This window comes from Schistocerca serialis, chromosome 9 (assembly GCF_023864345.2).
Source record: "Schistocerca serialis cubense isolate TAMUIC-IGC-003099 chromosome 9, iqSchSeri2.2, whole genome shotgun sequence".
Lineage (NCBI taxonomy): Eukaryota > Metazoa > Arthropoda > Insecta > Orthoptera > Acrididae > Schistocerca > Schistocerca serialis.
Genome location: NC_064646.1, coordinates 397,690,709 through 397,711,477, shown reverse-complemented (window position 1 = coordinate 397,711,477; position 20,769 = coordinate 397,690,709).

The following is a 20,769-nucleotide window of genomic DNA, read 5'->3' as shown; positions in this document are numbered from 1 at the left end:
ATCGTGGGTTGGATCAGTGAGCAGGCATGACGCAGTGTGGGTGTCTTGCTTGAATGTCTTTAACTGAGGAAGTCCGTTGTGTCCATGAATATCAACACGACGCATACGTTTGTCCATGCAGAATACGCGGACATGTTGTTTGTGAACTGGTACTGCGACAGAATAACAGAGACATTTTCCAGACCGATGAACCTCCTGTGCTAGGATATTTGCCAGGGTTTTTGATATCTTACTTAGGCCTGGAACACTACCCAGTGTACATGTAACATCAGAAGGAGAAGCCGTCCAGTCAGATGTGGAAAGGGAGGACATTATTGCAACGGTACAACGGAGGCCCACCGACAGTACCCGGCGCGTTAGCCATCAGCTCGATATTCCGGAAATGTACGTTACATTCTAAGAGCTTGTAGCCATTCCATGGGCAGCCTATGCAACGTCTGATCTGGGTGACGCAGCAAGCAGACAAAAAGATTGTGAATAGTTGTCTCTGCACAGAGACGCCGCGCAGTACATTCACTTGCAGATGTGGCTAGATTTACACACAATATCTTGAACATCCGTAACGCACATGACACAGGGGAAACGAGATCCCAAGTTAGGTTCTCAGTGAAAGTGTGGTATGATTGATGACGTGGTGATAGGACTGTGCTCCTGCCATATCACATGGCAGCCGCAGCATACTCACGTTTCCTGATTGAAGACCTACCTGCCATTTTGGCAGACGTGACGTGAGAGCAACGATGGCAAATGTAAAAGACAAATGTCCTAGTAGCTGAATAACACATTTTCTCAACTGTGAACCGGCACTGACGGACCTGTCAGATTACCTGACCTAACCCCATTACACTTCTGTTTATGGGCCGGTTAAAGGGGAAATGTGTACATACACGTGAAGAACTTGTCGCTCGCATCACCGATGCTGTTGCCCGCATTAAAGCCCGCCGAGATGATGTTCGATGTGTAACACCTCACAGCCTGCAACGCTTTGATAAATGCATTTGGATAAGGAATATTCAGACTAGTCTTCATAATCATTCATGGATGTTTGTAGTCTTCAACCCGCCCCAGTTCCGTAACGATCGAAAAACAGACACAAGTTCGTACTACCTTTTTTGGCTCATTTTCCCACGTAGAATCAACTCACAAATTATGTGACATTCCTCCTGAATCACCCTGTATATGCTTTTTGAAACAACCAACACCAGGACACATTTCTTAGGGCCATCCTTTTCATCACGTTATTCTGTTGCGCGACAGTTTTTATTACCTCGTCTGACTCTATGGGCAGCGTCTACCTCTCGGATGGTGCGACTGATGCAGACGAATGTGGCAGCCAGAAGGCATGACCAGATGGGTTGGCGTCTTTCAAGGTGCTGCAATTTTCTTCCACGAGTGAGCTATTCTTCTCATCTTAGCCGGCCGCTGTGACCGAGCGGTTCTAGATGCTTCAGTCCGAAACCACGCTGCTGCTACGGTCGCAGGTTCGAATCCTGCCTCCGCCATGGATGTGTGTGATGTCCTTAGGCTAGTTAGGTTTAAGTGGTGCCAGGTCTAGGGGACTGATGACCTCAGATGTTAAGTCCCATAGTGCTTAGAGCCATTTGACCATTTTCTTGTCATCTTAATGATGTCTCAAGTCATTCTGGCAGTGCGGATTGCGTAGAGCTCGCTCAAGTTTTGCAGAAACAGAGAGTTTCTGAACCTACTTATCCGGCCACGAGAATGTTACAGGGGCAGAGTCCCCATATAAAGAGAAATGGGAGAAAATGGAGAAAATTGGGCCACTAGAATAATATCGTATTCTAAACGACAATATTAGTTTTCGTTAAAAGAGAATACTTCAGGCCTTTTTTTTCAAAAATCAGCAAACTATGCGCTTATGATTCACAAAGTTTATAATCTGCACCTTGATAGCTGGAAGCTTGACGTATATGCCCGTTGGTATCGGCGCGGCGTAGTCTTTTCAAATTTTAGTTTCTTTCCTTATGCACCATCTTCTTTAGGTTTCAAATTTTTATCGCATCCACTGTCAGAATGTTCGATTTTATACTCAGTACTAAGTTCCTCGTAGAATTAAATTGCATCACAAACGGACGCAAATTGTTCGAGTCGCTTACTATGTCTGTCATTAACAGAAGACTTGCAGCCCGAGTTACAATGGGATACGAAAAGTCTTAAGTTCGTGTTGCTGTTATTAGCTTAATTTTATCTTCACTGTACCTTCAGCAGTGCTACTCAGTGTCGTGTAGCGAATTCCAGATACTCCATAAGTAATGATGTTTGTAAAATTCGAAGTATGTTTTTGCGGGATTGACTAATATGTCTGTATCATCTTTCAGACTATTCGCCTTGAAAAGTCTTTCCAGAAACGTTATCCAAATTCAGTTGTATGTTACTATCTTAAGAAAGAACAATGATTTAACGTGGCGTGTCTAAAAGACCATGCAACGAACAAAAAAAGCAAGAAAGGCCAGCTGTAACATAGATGACAGACTTCTATGATGGTATGATACTAGTCATACAGATTCTCTGTTACCAAGGGATACGACGATTAAGATCTAGAAGACATGCTACGATCTTTGGTGCTTTCAGAAGTAAAGTAATGCAAAGGTTAGTAGCATGACTCTAATTGTAACTGCGCATGTAAACCTTAAACCGTTTCAGGGTATAACGGCGATGATCCATGCGCATACCGGGACCATCTATCTATCTGTCCAATAACAAGTGAGTGTCGGACATTGCTGAAGATATGAAACCAGAAGACGGATAAGGTGAACAGCACGGTAAAGTGTTCTCTCTGCTCCACTAACAGGCAGTAGGTGAACGATAAGCTAGTATGATTTCTACGGTTGAGGATATGCTTCGCCGAAAGACACCATTAAGTTTCACAAATTATGTGCTCCTCAGTTACTCTTTTTCTTGATAAATTACAGGGTAAGGATGATAGGAAAAAAAGTTTTTTGCTTAGCGGTTGGCTGCGCAGCTGTTGGTAGCAACCTGAAACATGATACAGTATTTCAGAGCCAGAGAGAATCGTGTTGCATCCAGTATGCAGCTCTAATTTCTTCCGGTTTTTTTTCCTATACCTGCACAGGCACTATAATATTTCACATTAACTGACACATCTAAGTAACTGGAGGTATTTTCTCTTAGCTGTTGCATTTACTGGTTAGTATTTTCTAACAGACACTTGCCCAAATTTTTCGTTCAAAAATGAAATTTAGTTGTCTTTCTTTCATCTACACTTTTCTTTAAATGTTTAATAAACATGTTAGACGGCTCCACTGCATGTTGTCAAGCTCCCCGTTGTAGAATCCCGGCACATTTCCCCCTTCTTACACCCGTACCACTCCATTCTCTGTCTATCATTGTACCAAAGTACACATAAAGTTTCGTTCTTTAATACTGTTGTTACACATGTCTTCACGTTATTTGGTACGACCACTGTATGCAGTCATTGTGGTAAACGTATTCTGACAAGTTTCATTATTTAGAATGCGTCACGAGAAATACATACTACTCCGCAGAAATTAATTCTTGGCTTCTGCACCGAGGGTTGCAAAGACCAGACCACTTCACAGCTTTGGAGTAGGGTAAGCTGTATAATGTCTTTTGTCGATGTCAGGAGGATTAGCGCTGGTTGTAGTAGCGAGTGTCAAGGCATTTTCGCTTCATGAGCAAACTATAAAACTACCTACTAAATTTTCTACCATATGAATTCGGTATTGTCGAGCAACATATACGTTACAAATCAAACGTTACTTGCTACATTCGTTACTGAATGTCATTAGATTTCAATGTTTTTTTGAAATCCGTAATGGGCCCATCTATGACTGAAAATGACTGTCGACACAAATTAGAATCTCATTTATTTCCTGGCTCTTCTCTGAAGAATCCCAGGCCGTTTGCTCATTTTCCGCTTCATGTTGATAGTATTGCAGAAGGAGAAAAAGTACATTATCTTTAATGTGAACTCAAATTAATAGCACAATAAGGCCTTGTAAAATCTAATAATAAATAATAAGGAGTAATAAACTAATCTCTCATTTCAACTCAGTTCACAGTATATTTTTACAACTGTGCTGAAGGTTTAGTAACAAACGCAGATACTTGTACGTCGAACTAATTGATATCGGAGAAATACAGTTCTCGCACAAGTCACGCATGTCATGTATTGCTGGGGAACGGTGTTTAAATTCAGAAGGTGCATGTGAAACCTGTATGGCAGTAAGAAATTGGAGATTACAAATAATGGCGACAGTAGTAATTTTATTTACCCGTAGATCGCTTCTGCAAGAATATTGTACATGTCATGGTAATACAGTTTAGCAACAAGGAGATAACAAGCTCCATGTATATATATATATATATATATATATATATATATATATATATAAGAATTCACATACTTACTAGTTTGAAAAGGATGAAACAAGTAGTCGGCTGTAGCCTTTACGTCGGAAATATCCCGGCCTTTGCCTGAAGTAATTAAGTAACGGAAATCTATACCACGATGGCCGAGTGAAGATCGAAGTCACTACTCTCCCGAATACAAGGCCAGTCCGTTTGAAACAGTGATACATCATTCGGTTTACCCCTAGTGTACAATACTATTTTGCAAAGAGATTATTTAATAAAGTAAAAATTTAGTGGTACAGTGGTAATTCATTTCTCAGTCCCAGTTACTACAGACACTATACACACATACTACAAAATTATTTAATGCAGTAATGATACTCACACTATTGGTTGACCCGAAAACCATAGTGTAGAGGTCTGGTTTGAATTGTGTATCCAACAGATTCTCATTTGCTAGCCTGAAAAACCAAGTCAACATCCCTCTATAATATGCAAAATGTTGAGCTCAGAGGTAGGTTAAAATATTGCTGTTACACGTTGCATAACTCTGGTAGTAAGGTTTTCCACAAAAGAAAAGTAAACAAAAGAAAAGAATCAAACTTCTTGTTAAAATATTATGTGAAATGGTAGACGTTTTTTTACCGTTATTATTGTATCTTTGAGTTACATTAGGTACCAAACTACCTGCGCTATGTTATCTAAGTAATGCTTCATTTATAGAATATATTGCTAAAATATATTTTGAATTAACATTTTAAATAAGATCATTTTAGTAATCTTTTTAATCCCCCTGGTAGAAAACGCTGTTTCTGCTTTATGTTTATTCTTTCTTGATAAACGTAAATTCAATGTAAATCATGTTCCAAGGTCGTTGAAAGAGCTGTTTTTGAAGTAATTATCATTCCTAGTTTTTGAAGAGCACAACTGATTTGTAAATGTAGTCACATAGTGTAGTTAGCATCGACTGTGTTTTGAAAAGATCTATGTAAAGAGCTTGACTACTATTTTAGCTTATTAGTCTTGTGGTCCCTTTGTGTGGTTTGAAAACTGTGGTCATAATAGCCAAGAATTTGATTTCACAGCTAAGATCTGAGTGTACATTTGAATATAAAGTAACTGAGAGCTGATACACAATGACGATAGTCTAAGGGCAGAACATGCTGATGACATCTTGTTTGGTTTATATGTTCATGTCTCTTCAACTGAAAGTCGGTTTTCAGTCGTAGAAATTTTCTGTTTGTTAGTCAATCTACACAGGTACCACCTACAATTTATTTAACAGTGTAGTTTTTCCATTGTCAAACTGAAATTTATGGTATTCATTTTCTTTCTCTTTATTACATATTGACAAATCGTAAACTGCCCTGGCTGTTTCACCTGAGCCCTCTGCAAGGAGTTCTTTTGCTTTCTCAGTAGCTATGAAATTGCCCTCATCAAGAGCAAACAGAACTTTTTTTCGTCGTGACTAACATTACTGGGAAAGTCGTCGACGTACATCAGGACACCCTGAGGAATCACTTCATAAATATAGTTTGTTACTGATAAGTGTTTACTAAAAGTTTTCTCTCTTTTTGGATGTGTGTAAGGTTTTCTCTTTGTACGCTATCTGCTAGGTATGAACAAAACCAAATAGCTATACATTTTATTCCTAATTATTCTAGCATATCCAGTAGAATGTTACGATCAACACTACAAAAAGCCTCAGGAGATATCAAAACATTTCTGTGACACACTCATCTTTATCAGGATCATTAACTAGTACCTCTTTTACGAATTCATCTGTAGCTGCTACTGTACTTCTACTACTTCAGAAACCAAACTTTGATTCACTTAGAAGATTATATTTATTCAAGTAATTGATTAATCTGTACTTCATGACTGATTCTATTATTTTTGAGTGTGATGACACAAAATGGTCCAGTAGTTCGCTATGTCTGCTGGTTATCTTTCTTTCGCGAAGGCGCTTGCCTATTGTAAGTAACCAGAAAATCTGCCTGATGTGAATTACTCATTTATTATGTTTGTGAAGGATTTTCTATAATTTTGGGCATTGTTTTAGCGCACACATTGGTACTTCATCTAAGCCTCTTGACTTGTTATTTTTTAGGTTTTGTACATTTATACTGACTTAAATCTCCGTGGTTGTTAGTGACTTCATTATACTTTTTTTAGGGAATATTTGTTGTGATTTCTCTGAAATACTGGGAAAATTCTCATTCACACTGCTTGTTAAGTGGAATGGATTTTTTTATCAGATCGTGTTCGCTTTCTCTCCGCCTTCTTAACAAATGACTGTTCCCAACCGCCTTCCTCCTCTCCGTCAAGTCTTGATCCTCATCAATCCTTTCCTCTTTCAACTGTGCCTAAGTGCACGTATTATCCTTTCCTCCTTCATAGTCAAAATGTTCCTGCTGCGGACTCTGCATTTCCAGGAAAGAGTTTCTTCTGTTATCTTAACGTTCTTCCTACTACATTACACCCTCCCCCCACCCCAGTAAAAAAAATTCTTGCGGGTTTGGCAACAAATCCTCCTACTCACTATCGTGTAACAGGTCCCACATTTATCACTGACGGTCAGTTTCGAAAGAAGAATTAAATTTCCATGCCATGCCGGACACGAACTCTGCTCGGCAGAGAAAACGTGGCAACTGAAAATGTATTATGTACTCAGTGTCACTACCGATTTGGCCGCTGTGAATAAGTGATCGGAGTAATTCGAAAACTGTCAAGTCGCTACGAACTGCGCGCAGGGGAGGAAGACAGGCAAGCAGCGAAACGTTTGCGTTCATCCTTGTCAGCTGTAGGTAACAAATTGTTGGGCGCGATATGCGTGTGGGAAGAAAATATGCAAGAAATGAAACGTTTACCGACAGTATGATGATACTGTACTTCCAAGGACCATATTTAGGACCTGTACGCCACTAGGGTGAACTTGTGGGGCATACCCTACCAGCCGAAATTTTGTGATAACTAAAAGACAAAATTTTGAATTTTTTAGTCTACGAGTTAGAATTTTACACGTGTTATTTAAATCTGTAAAATGCTATGGTAGAATATGTTAGCTATTGAAACTTCAAAGAAAATGAAAAGAAATGGAATCATTGAAGTTTTCAACACGATTTATTGAATTCCATGAGAAAAAGAGAGAAAAAAAAACTAATGATTGAGATTCAAGCCCAATCAAAGTTCTGTATTTGAATTTTAATAATAACAGGTTTTAACTACAAGTCATCATGTTCAGCAGCAATTGCAAGATAACTGGAGGAAAGTAGTTTTCAAGCTTATTTTACTGACATTAAATTGAAATCAATAATTTTGTGCTATCTTGTTACCAAATAATGTTACTTTACGATCTCAAGAATCTGCACCTGGTGACAGTCAGTTAAAAACAAATCAAAATAAAGGCTGAGTTCCATATGTGGATAGAATAAGATATGGAAAAGTCACATTTCCGAGGATTCGAAAACGCTCCAAAGCGCCAAAGCCCGGTAACCACTTTCAAGCGACTTAGAAATGTTACCGACTGAAGTGTTCTGCGTTTCGCCGGACTCCACTGTGAATTCGACGTGACTGAACGTTAGCTTTGAAGGCGAATGCTGACTTATTTCACATCAGGTGGGCACTGAAATATTGGCTCGAAAAATCCCAGAGAAAATAACTGCGTCTGCGTCTTTTACAAAGGTCCGCACTGCGGTACTGAAAACAAAATCTTGGTTGATGAAATACGCGTTGTCATTCGAGTCATGGGTCGTGTCGTCGCAACGTTCCGACGAGTTTCGCATTGATCGTCTTCAGGAGCTAAAATGCCTGAAATGCCTGCAATCCTGCAAAGACGTTTTGGTTTTTAAAATGTTGTGGTGCTGGCCACTCTGGCCAGGCTTGTGATTAGACAGCCCGCATGTCAATGTGGCCATAATACTTTCAGTCCGGCCGTGTGGTGTGGCCGCGCGGTTAGAGGTGCCATGTCACGAACCGCGCGGCCCCTCCCGCGCGGTTAGAGGTGCCATGTCACGAACCGCGCGGCCCCTCCCGCCGAAGGTTCGAGTCCTCCCTCGGGCATGGGTGTGTGTGTGTTCTCCTTAGCATCAGTTAGTTTAAGTTAGTGTAAGTAATGTGTGAGTCCAGGGACCGATGACCTCAGCAGTTTGGTCTCTTAAGAATTCACACACATCTTTCAGTCCCGTGGTGTATTCGTTACTCAGTAACGAATACACGAGATAACCGACAGCTGCAGCACAGAGCGCCTGAGCCCGCATTTCCGCTGCCCGTGCTGCTCGCTTGGCGTTCGCTGTGACCAACTATCGGTGTCACTGGAGAGCATCGGTAGCGGCGCCGGCCTTGCTCGCCTGACCAGCTAATGACAGACACGTGCTGGCTCTGCCTTCCGTCGCCTCGTCCCTGGAGAAGGCCTAATCAGCAGTGGCTGATCTAGAGCCTCGTAAACTACAAGCCACAGCAGTGCGCCTACAAGTGTCTGCCGCAGCCGATTCACCATCAAAACCGCGTTTACGCACATCTATACATACCCCACGACCCTATTGTCTCGAGGGCAGTCGCTTTTCCTACTCATCTCAGATCCTTTTCGGTCGGGATTCCGTACTGGCCAGCGCATTTCATGAATATTACTGGTTGCAAAACATTGCTGATTTATGAGAGGGTGCATTGTCATGCTGTTACAATCATCGTTTCCGAGCTGTTCCTCATTCCCCAGGTACCTCCCACACCCAAATTCTTCCGAAGTATTCCCACAGTGTATTATTTGAGTCAGCACTCGAAAGCACTCGCTTCCAATCACCTACTGTCCAGTAGCGTAGCTCTTTACACCTCGTCAAGCGCTGGTCACAAGGGAACCTCCCCATCGCACCCCCCTCAGATTTAGTTATAAGTTGGCACATGGATAGGCCTTGAAAAACTGAACACAGATCAATCAAGAAAACAGGAAGAAGTTGTGTGGAACTATGAAAAAAATAAGCAAAATGTACAAACTGAGTAGTCTATGTGCAACATATGCAACATCAAGGAGAGCGTAATATCAGGGGCACCGTGGTCCCGTGGTCATCTGAGCAGCAGTGGAACGTGAGGTCCTTGGTTCAAGTCCTCCCTCGAGTGAAAGTTTTAATTTCTTTATTTTCGCAGTTATGATCTGTCCGTTCGTTCATTGACGTCTTTGTTCACTGTAATAAGTTTAGTGTCTGTGTTTTGCGACCGCACCGCAAAACCGTGCGATTAGTAGACGAAAGGACGTGCCTCTCCAAAGGGAACCGAAAACATTTGTTCGCAAGGTCATAGGTCAACCGATTCCTCCACAGGAAAACACGTCTGATATATTCTATACGACACTGGTGACGGCATGTGCATCACATGACAGGAATATGTTGTCGACCCACCTAAGTTGTACACTTGGCGAACGGGTAAAAAGATTCTTCTACCCTGACCGATTTAGGTTTTCTTGTGGATGTGATAATCACTCCCAAAAAAGTGGTGAAAACATAAGAGTTTGTCACATAAACTGCAACAAATGACTGCAACAGTCGCACAGTTTTCCCTGTGCTCTGTCAAAACATATGTTTTTAACGTTTTCAAATTTTTCCGTCAAATCCTACATATGTCCAAGCAAATCTGAACATGTCCTGGAATTCTGGAGAGCGAAGTTTATTGTGTGTGTGTGCCTGAACTTTGATAATTGTCTGAAAATAAAAAATTAAAATTTTCACTCAGGGGAAGATTCGAACCGAGGATCTCTCGTTCCACAGATGCTCAGGCTAACCACAGGACCACAGCGCTACTACGGTAGTACTATCCTTGATATTATATATGTTGAGCATGGACTACTCAGTTTGTATATTTTGCTTATATTTTTCATAGTTCCACACAACTTCTTCCTGTTTTCTCGATTGATCTGTGTTCAGTTTTTCAAGGTCTATCCACTGTGCCAACTTATAACTAAGTCTGATGGGGCTGCGATGGGGAGGTTCCCTTGTTAGCATTGTCTACAGAAATACACATATCAAAACAAGTTTTGCATCACCTCGGTTCCAAGAGCTCCGGGACCTGCACAGAAAATTGGAATAGATATCAACATAAACATCATTTCCGGCCTTTCTATTGCTCATGGAAACTAAACATTGCATGTTGTACCACACTACAGCGAGACCTTCGTAGGTGGTGGCCCAGATTGCTGTACACACTGGTACCTCTAATACCCAGTAGAACGTCCTCTTGCATTGATGCATGCCAGTATTCGTCGTGGCATGCTGTCCACAAGTTCATCAAGGCACTGTTGGTACAGATTGTCCCAATCCTCAACGATGGTTCGGCGTAGCTCACTCAGAATCGTTGTTAGGTCACGTCGTCCATAAACAGCCCTTTTCAATATATCCCCGGCTTGTTAGATATGGTTCGTATCTGGAAAACAAGCTGGTCACCCTAGTCGAGAGATGTCGTTACCCTGAAGGAAGTTATTCACAGGATGTGCGCGTTGGGGGCGCATATTGTCGTCCACGAAGACGAATACCTCTACAATATACTGCCGATGTGATTGCAATATCGGTCGGAGGATGTCATTCACGTATCGTACAGCCGTAACGGCGCCTTCTATGACCACCAGCGGCGTACGTCGGCCTCACATAATGCCACCCCAAAACATCAGGGAACGTACACCTTGCTGCAATAGCTGGACAGTGTGTCCTAAGCTTTCAGCCAGACCGGCTTGCCTCTAAACACGTCTCCGACTATTATCTGGTTGAAGGCATATACGACGCTCATCGGTGAAGAGAACGTAATGCCTGTCCTCAGCGGTCCATTCGACATGTTTTTGGGCCCATGTGAACTGTGCTGCATGGTGGTTGCAAGTATGGACCTCGCCATGGACGTCGGCAGTGAAGCTGCGCATCATGCAGCCTATTGCACACAGTTTGAGTCGCAACACGACGTCCTGTGGCTGCACGAAAAGCATTATTCAACATGGTGGGGTTTCTGTCAGGTTCCTCCGAGCCATAATCCGTAGGTAGTGGTCATTCACTACAGTAGCAGCCCTTGGGCGGCCTGAGCGAGGGATGCCATCGACAGTTCCTGTCTCTCTGTATCTCCTCCATGTCCGAGAACACATCGCTTTGGTTCACTCCGAGATTCCTGGACACTTCCCTTGTTGAGAGCCCTTCCTGGTGCGAAGTAACAATGCGGATGCGATCGAGCCGCGGTACTGACCGTGTAGGCATGGTTAAAGTACAGAGAACACGAGCCGTATACCTCCTCCCTTGTGGAATGACTGAAGCTGATCGGCTGTCGGATCCCCTCCGTCTAATAGTCGCTGCTAATGCATGGTTGTTTACATCTTTGGATGGGTTTAGTGAAATCTCTGAACAATGCAAGGCACTATGTCTGTGATACAATATCGACAGTCAACGTCACTATCTGCAGGAGCTCTGGAAACCAGGGTGAAGCAAAACTTTTTTTGATATGTGTATATATCTTATAAGGAGCTGCTCGATTGTTGTACTCCAATCTTTTCAGCTCCCTACAAACGGTCATTATGCTAGCTAAATTGCTGGCAGCAGATTGTAACTTACGCGTGATTCCTTCGGTTGATATCAAGACATTTTCTACACTACCCTCCACACTATTCGACATTACCTGTCCGTCACTGCATGAGATCTTCCTGATCTCGGTTTGTCTTTGGATGTTCCTTCGTATATCCGCTACACAATTACATTACCGACATATGACTTAGGTAGTTTTGGAAAGGTGCAAAATGTCGCTGACGGATTTATCACTCACGTAAAATCCAATGGGTAGTACATTCTAAGTCACTGAGAGTAGTAAGACAAAGTTCATTCTACGCCAATTTTAGTTTGTTCAAGGCTCTCCCTAGGTCCCCCAAACTACTCTCTGTGGGTGATAGATGTGACAGTGTCAACATCACCACCCCCACTCCTCCCCCTCCACCTTCTCCCCCTCTCCCCCACTTCCCTCTCCCCCATCCACTCTTTCTCCCGTCCCCCACTTGCAAATTGACGGAAGCAAGACACAGTCTGCAGTGAGCTACTGGAGAAGAAGGACGTAAAGTACCATCTTGGAACTTGTGTTCGTATGTTTACATTTGCAGAATCCCGATGGAAGAATTTTCTAAATTTTGGTGGGGAAACCGAACTGATAATCACCCCACAACCATACTGCTTGAAATTCAAATAAACACAACTACTTAAAAGTGGCGGAAGAAGACTCAGTTTGTACCGATTTGCTGGAGAGGAAGGGCATTAGGTATTTATTTATTTACTGATTTTTGGTAGAAGATGTATTCAATTGACGAGGTGTTTGTCTTCGACAGAGGGGAGTTTAATAAGTATATTATCTGTAAGCATACAGCTGAGTACTGGGTCCATAGCCTCCTGCATAAGGAATGGAAGGAACTGATAATGGATGAGTGTATGCGGAACACTCTTAAGCAAATAATGATGATGCAACAGGATGGACTAAGCAGACATTACGCAACTCATAGAGACTACTGTTTGTGCTGGAGCTGCTCGTCTTTTTTGAAATAAATGGTCAGTCCACTGTGGAGGAGACCAGCGTTCTTTTCGACTACCTCAGACTAAATGAACCTTCGTGTATGCAGCTCGACTGAGAATGCTTGAAACAGATTTTGTTCCCCTTTCTTATCGTTCCTGTGCATATTTTCACCTTGCTGTGTGCCATAGTCCACACTACCACTCTAAATTCGTGGGGAACAGTCCTACAGTTGCTGCTGGAAGAATTGCCTCCTACAGATCTACAAGTGGATAGCTACTGAGGAACTTGTACACAGATACATGGTAAGAATGGACAGGAAAGCAAACTGTCACTGAAGTGCAGGAAGAGTTGCCTCCTTAGGTCTACAAGTGTGTAGGTGCTGAGGAACTCGTACACGGATACGCGATAAGAAGGGATAGGACGGCAAACTGTTACTGAAGTTTAGGAAGGCCAATACATGCTACCAAAACTGACATAAAATGCTTCACTTCCATAACAACACATCTAATTTGTCGTGAGAAAACCACAACTTATAAACAATAGATCATAATGCAGCACACAAATTGTGACAAATCTTTGGAATAATACAACTACAGCAAAAACTGAGATGAGACAGTGGCAGCAGCTGCACATGTGTTCGCCTCGATGTGTGGATAGACTAAGGAATCTAGAAGCAGTCTTACCTCCCCTCGTACCTCTCATCTTCCCTCCCTCTCCTTCCTCCCTGTAAGTACAGATATCAGTTTCTCTGACCTGTTCTCACCTGTCACAGATGGTACACAAAGAGCGACATCTGCTGCAAGTGATTTTTCCTGGTTTGCAGAAATCAGTCACAGACGGAGAAAAGACTCAACAACAGGATGCTTCATGCAAGCCATTAGAGATATTTCTCAGAAAGACTAGCCCCCTGGAAAAATAGCGAAATATCTGATTATGCATCACAGATGAAGAACTGAATGGACAACAGGAGGGTGCTTTCAAATGTTTTCGATGTACTGACACTGTCTGAAACTGGTTCTCATCTAGCAAAAACATTGAAGTAAGTCCCACATAAATGACATACAGACAGATCCTTATACCATTCGTATACCCACTCTGCCATTGACAGCTGAAGAGCAGTGCCTGCACTCGCTAGGCTCTGCTGCTGCGTGTGGTTATAGCCCGTAGTCACTCGCGTTTATTCTACTTCTTCAGATAAACTGTCCAAAGGCTGTCTGGTATAGGTTTCAGATGCTCCACTGTATTGGGCAACAGCTTTGTATATATATATATATATATATATATATATATATATATGTGTGTGTGTGTGTGTGTGTGTGTATGTGTGTGTGTGTGTTGTGTATCTGTTTGTATACTACCGTACAGATGGCGGAGGAACAGAGGGTGGAGGAAATGTAAACAGGTCACTTACTCCTTGTAGAGTAACACATTGCTTGTCAGCCTAAAGTGGTAACTCACTCTCCAGAAGCGATTCTTATGCTTGTTACAACGAATATGGTACCATCAGACCTCAGCTCAGATCGTGTAAATGGTGTAGTCTTACGCTTTTAGAACGAATACCGTGATGGCAACAGTGCAAATAGCAAATAAAGTACAAAAATCAATATATTCTCCTGCTAAATAAGTGTAAACTCTCTCTGCAATGAATACTGAACTGAGAACATTGAATTTTGAATAGAATGTACTACAAATTAAGCACTTAAAACATCCAACTGTCCTTAAACGTGCATTCAGCCAGCAAGTTCCAAACGCTATGATGAGTAGAAAACTTCACCAATAACGTAGTGGTGCTAGGCCCAAACAACAATACGATAACCAATATTGAGTAAAAATTCTGGGTGGATGGATGGATGGACGCGTTTTTCTTGTAAATAGTACCAGTGTGTCATAAGAGGACAGAGATTTAATCCACCTATAAACCAGCAACTATTAAAAAAACACAATAGCAATGATAATATTAGACTATGGGTGAACTCTTCCCTTCGTTTTGCAAAGAGATGAAACATGTAATGTCATCACACAACCATCGGGAAGAAAACCTTCCACCAGAACAGTGCACGCCTCTTCATTTCAGTGTGTGGATACAGACTAAGCAGCTTAGAACCAGTCTTACCTACCCTCCTACCTCTCCTTCTGCCGCCTTCTTTTCATCCCACAGGAAGGGATAGTGGTTTTTCAGGCTGTTCCAACCAGATGCTGATGGTACACAAAGAGGTCTATCCAATGCATGTGCTCTGCTTTGGTTAATATTGCGATGAAAACATATACCGCCTCCAGCCTGTGCTGAACTCTCACGTAGGCTATGGTTCTGCTTTCCAAGCCCTGTTCTAACATTTCAATGATGGTACTCGTAAAGCTCCTTCTACTGGCGGTCTGCTGTAGTCAGTATCGGCTTGACATTGAGACACTGCTACACTGTTTCAGGCTGTAAAAACCAAATGCATTCCTAGAAAATAGCGACCCCTGGAGCAACAGCAGAATACTTGGCTATTCATCACAGATGAATCAAAGACATCTCTCCAGGTGAAGAATAGAAAACAGCATGCTACTGCCCTCGGATATGTCTCGTGGAAGGAAGAGGCAGCTCCAATGGCTGCACACGCCACAGGCGCAGACGCTGTGACCAGCATTTTCTGTGGATGGTCGTTATTCAGGTCACTGGCCCCTACCACCCCCCACTGCTGCTGGCTACTTCCTGTAACAACCCATAACCGGCACACTCTCCTAACGCCCGAGCACTCAAAATTAGTGTCTGAGGAAGTCTTGTAAATAAATTGTCATGCATGTGAGTATTACGAGTACATACATTTCAGATGCACAAATATCAACACAGAACAGCGGCTTTCACACTATTTATTCACATGCCATAAGGAAACATATACACACATCTTTACGGCTGATAGCAAGCTACAATTCGCATCCCCTCCCTCCCCGCTATTTCGTAGTATCCAACTGGGTTGACTTACGAATTCGGCCTATGATAATGTTGGAAACGTATGAGCAGACTGCCGACGTCGGAGATCTATAACAATCATCTATGTCGCATTTTCTTCAGTTTTACATATCTTTGATCAATTTTCGCAATTTCACCAGGCTTCCAATACTTCATCGCATATTGCCCAATTACTCAAGTTCCAAATCTCTGCTCTCACGAGTTCTCATGTCAATAAAACATCTCATTACATCGATCACGTGATACTGTCAGCCAATGACATTGCAGCATGGTTCTAAATTTCTATATTATTGCAAAACCAGACCCTCCATTACTTTGCCGGTGCTATTTATATGTACACATATCGTGAACACTGTTACACTGTACACATCACATGACGCAAATACTGTAATATAATTGGGAAAAAGCTAGCTCCAGGTAGTATGTGCAAAAACTACGTCTCTTAGCTGAAACACTTTATTAATTTGGTAAGATTTCATCATAACTGGCCATCTCTCCATATGTGGGCGGGAGTGACAAAGCATTCCCACATTTGTAGGTTAAAGTCACAGATCTCACTAACACTTTTGAAGATTACCACCCCAACAAACGAATCATATTCATAGAAACAGTCTGCCCTTTATTTCGAAATGAACTGCCCTTTCTTGGAACCTCTTGCCTAAGGACCCTGATCAAAATTCTAGTTATTCTCTGTATGCATCTTGTAACCTCTGTCTTTAACCAACCTTTCCTACAACAGTCTCCATTTTAATTTTGAGTGGACCAGTAGTTGGAGGATACTATACCCGCTACATTCGTTGGCTCACGGAGGAACAGAACGAGCTGATTTCCACGTAATTAATGTACATCGATATTTTGATTTCAGAAAGAATATGTGTTCCTAACTTGCACGTCGGCCGGAGCGGCCGAGGGGTTCTAGGAGCTACAGTCTGGAACCGCACGACCGCTACAGTCACAGGTTCAAATCCTGCCTCGGGCATGGATGTGTGTGATGTCCTTAGGTTAGTGAGGTTTAAGTAGTTCTAAGTTCTAGGGGACTGATGACCTCAGTAGTTAAGTCCTGTAGTGCTCAGAGCCATTTGAACCTAATTTGCACAACCTACCAATGCTTGTGACTCAGATCGGTATTCCCATTCCATTACTGGAACTGCCATTCTGCGAATACTCTTCTGTGGCTATGTTACTTACGTCATCCATCACACTACACATGATCTCTCTAGATGCACGCATGCTGAGGATGTTAGCACTTCTTATTTGTGTAGAGTAAATGTGAGCCCGAGACATTGAAGTTTTGCAGTGGTATAACTGATGGTTAAGAAGAAGAAGAAATGTATGGTTTATGCGTGATGGAGTGCCAGGTGGAAGCACTGTGAAAAATATTATGTAATCATTTGTACTATCAGTTCTGGAGTGTTGTTCTGGTGGAGGAGGAGGAGACTAGAGTTTAATGTTGCTTTGACAATGAGGTCATTAGACATGGAGCACTCACTCAGATTAGGGATTCGAGCTCATATACAGTTGCATGCTCTCTACCTGTAATCACTAACACCAAACTGCCCCACACCTCCACAGCCAACAGAGAACCTCCAATGCATGTGTAATTAATCATGTTCACCAAACTGATGGAAAACCTATTTCAGCACCCTCCTCGAAATGAGTGAGCATGCATGTGAAGTACACCATTTCACCACCACATCTTCGACATAAATCAAGTGTTCAGTTTCATAACTGCGGAGATGACCCATATACAACTGCATGTTCTGGGTACAGCTTAGAGCCCTGTATACCCACAATCGTTAAAAGCAAACCTCTCTATACCTCAGTCAGCAGAAGACTTCCAATGCATGTTTGATGAATCATGTTCACCAAACTGACGGAAAACCTATTCCAGCCCACACCTCTAGATGAATGAAGATGCATGTGGAGTACTCCATTTCCCTGCCATTTCTTGGACATAAATCGAGTCTTCAGTCTCGTAACTCCAATGATTCAAGGTCAGTGACAGAGGTTTACGAGGCACTGCTATCCCTGTGTATGTATTTGCTTGGCAGTTGTTGTGTGTGGAACAAATGCGTTATTTCCGCAGAGTTAGTGGAGCATGGCATGTAATTACACATGTCAAACACTGTTGCTCGGCATTCATATGTTTCTGCATAAGATGCTGTTGTTTCATGGACTTTTCTTTGCTCACTACCATTGTATAATATGTATGTGAGGATAGCATATTTTCCAAGCCATAATGGAATATGAACATTGGGTCTAAACATCTGTGAAAAACTATATAGTGCATATAACACGAAGAATATATGCTTTTCTTCCTTTGATGTCGAAAGTAGTAGTTTTATCGTCTTAAGGCTTGTCACCATAGTGAGTGAGATAGAATAGTTGCAGGGTGAACGTTGTGTCAGCTTTTGGAAATATATTTCCTGCACTGGAGTATTAACAGCGTTACATTCGAATACATCAGAAACCACAATGCTTTAATCTTATAGCACGTTTAAGTGCAGAACTGTGCAGCCTTATGAGTGTGTATTTATGTTCTATGGTCATTTCTCTCTTTCCAGTACATTCATGGTATGCACTCCAAACACTTGAACAATCCTCCAGAATTGATAGCACAAGAAATTTGCATAATATGTTTCAAATTTCTTCTGCCTGTAGCTCCATCATACATAAATCATATATCTCTTCTTCTTCTTAACCATCTATTATATCATTACAACACTTCAAATGTGTCAGCTTTTGCTGGCCACTGTGGCTGAGCGGTTCTAGGCGCTTCAGTCCGGAACTGCCCTGCTGCCATGGTCGCAGGTTCGAACCCTGCCTCGGGCATGGATGTGTGTGATGTTCTTATGTTAGTTTGGTTTAAGTAGTTCTAAGTCTAGGGGGCTGATGACCTCAGATGTTAAGTCCCATAGTGCTTAGAGCCAATTTTTGTGTCAGCCTTGTATCTACTATACACTAATAAGGAGAGCCAACCTCCACAGCATGCATGCATCTAGAGAGGTGGTGTGTACTGTGATGGGTGACATGAGTAATGTCGGTAGAGAAGAGTCTTTGCAAAATCGCAGTTACAGCATGGGATGAGAATGCCGGTATAAATCGCTAGCATCGGTCTGTTCCAAATTAAACTGGAGACAATGTTGCAAGAAGGGTTGGTTAAAGACAGAGGAACAGTTACAAAATGCACAGAGAGACCATCTTCAGTCTTGCTCAGGATCCTTAGCCGATAGGTTAAAAGAAAGGAAGCTCGTTTCGAAATAAAGAACAGAGTGATGCTGGGGATATGATTCGTTTGTTGGGGTGGCAATCATCAAATGTTTTGATGAGGTCTTTCATTCTCCAACTTTACCCTGCGAAAGCGAGAATGTTTTGTGATTCGCATCCACATGGTGACAGATGGCTAAACGTAACAAAATCTTACAGGATTTATAAACTGTTGCAGTAAGGAACGTAATTTCTGCACCTCCTCTCTACAATTGGCTTTTTACCACATTACAGGACAGTATTTGGGTCCTGTGGTGTAGGCAGTGTAACAGAGTTCATCATATGTGGACATGCAAATAGCACTGGCAAAGTGATGGAGGGACTGGCTTAGCAATGATACAGAAATTCAGAACCACACTGCAGTATTATTCGCTGACAGCATCATGGGTCCGCGCAATGAAACCTTTTATTAACATGACATGTCGTGAGAGCAGAGATTTGGAACTTGAGTAAATGGGTAAAATGTACTGAGATTACAGAAACCTCGTAAAATTTCGAAAATTGATATAAGATCCATAATACTGAATAAAATACAACTATAAATGGTTGTTAAGAATCTCTGACCTCAGCAGTTTTCTCATCCATCATCAAGAACGTATCATAGATTTAGTTCATGTCCCCACTCAGTTGGATGCTATGAAATAACAAGAAAGGAGGGGATGCGAATTATAGCTTGCTGCCAGGTGCAATGATGTGTGTTTTCTTCTGAGAGCCACTGTTCTTGGATAAGCAACTGTTGTGTGTTGATATTTGTGCATCTAAAATGTATGTAATACACACATGTATAACACTTCATTTAGAGGACTTCCGTAGATTTTGAGTGCTCAGTGGCTAGGAGGACTCACAGGCTACATGACGCTGCTAGTAGTGACTGGTGGCAGCAGTGACAGAAGGGGTGATGACACCAGAATATTGAATAGCGGCCACCCAGAGCGACCTCAACGGTCACTGGTCATAGACCCCACCCCACTGGTGAGTGCAGCCCATAGAGGAGTCTTTTTCCACTGCGAGATGTAGCTGAGAGCCATAACATGCTGTTGGCTGTTCTCCTGGAGAACTGTCTTGCCCCATCTGTGACATAGTCAAGTGTGTCACTATTGTTGCAGAGAAGTCAGCACTTCCTAGGAATTCATTTGGTTTCTGTAGACCTGAAACAGTATATCATTGTCAGCCAAACACCAAACAAAGCAGAACATCACCAACAAATGGATCTCTTTGTGTACCATCAGTGAGAAGTTAGGACAGGCTTGTGAATGCAGAACTACCTAAGGGAGGGTCCAGCTGCCGACCGTAAACATTATCATTGTCAAGCCGATACCAACGTAGGCAGAACACCTGCAGTGGACGAATGTCTTTGTCTGCCACCAGTAACCGGTTACAACAGGCCTTGAAAATCAGTATACATACCTACAGGGTGAGAAGAAGGGGGTAGGAGGGGTGGTAGAAGGGGAGGCCGGAGGAGAGGTAACATTTTTCTAAGATGCTTAGTCTGTATCCACATATCAAGGTGAATACACATGCAGTGTTCATGTATCAGGTGTTTTCTCGATAGCTCTGTGAAGTTATTACAGTGTTTCGTCTTCTTGTACAATCAAGAAAATTGGAAATTTGTGGTAAGGTCTTACAGAACCAAACTAATAAGGTCATCAGTCCCTAAGATACAACACTACTTAATCTAACTT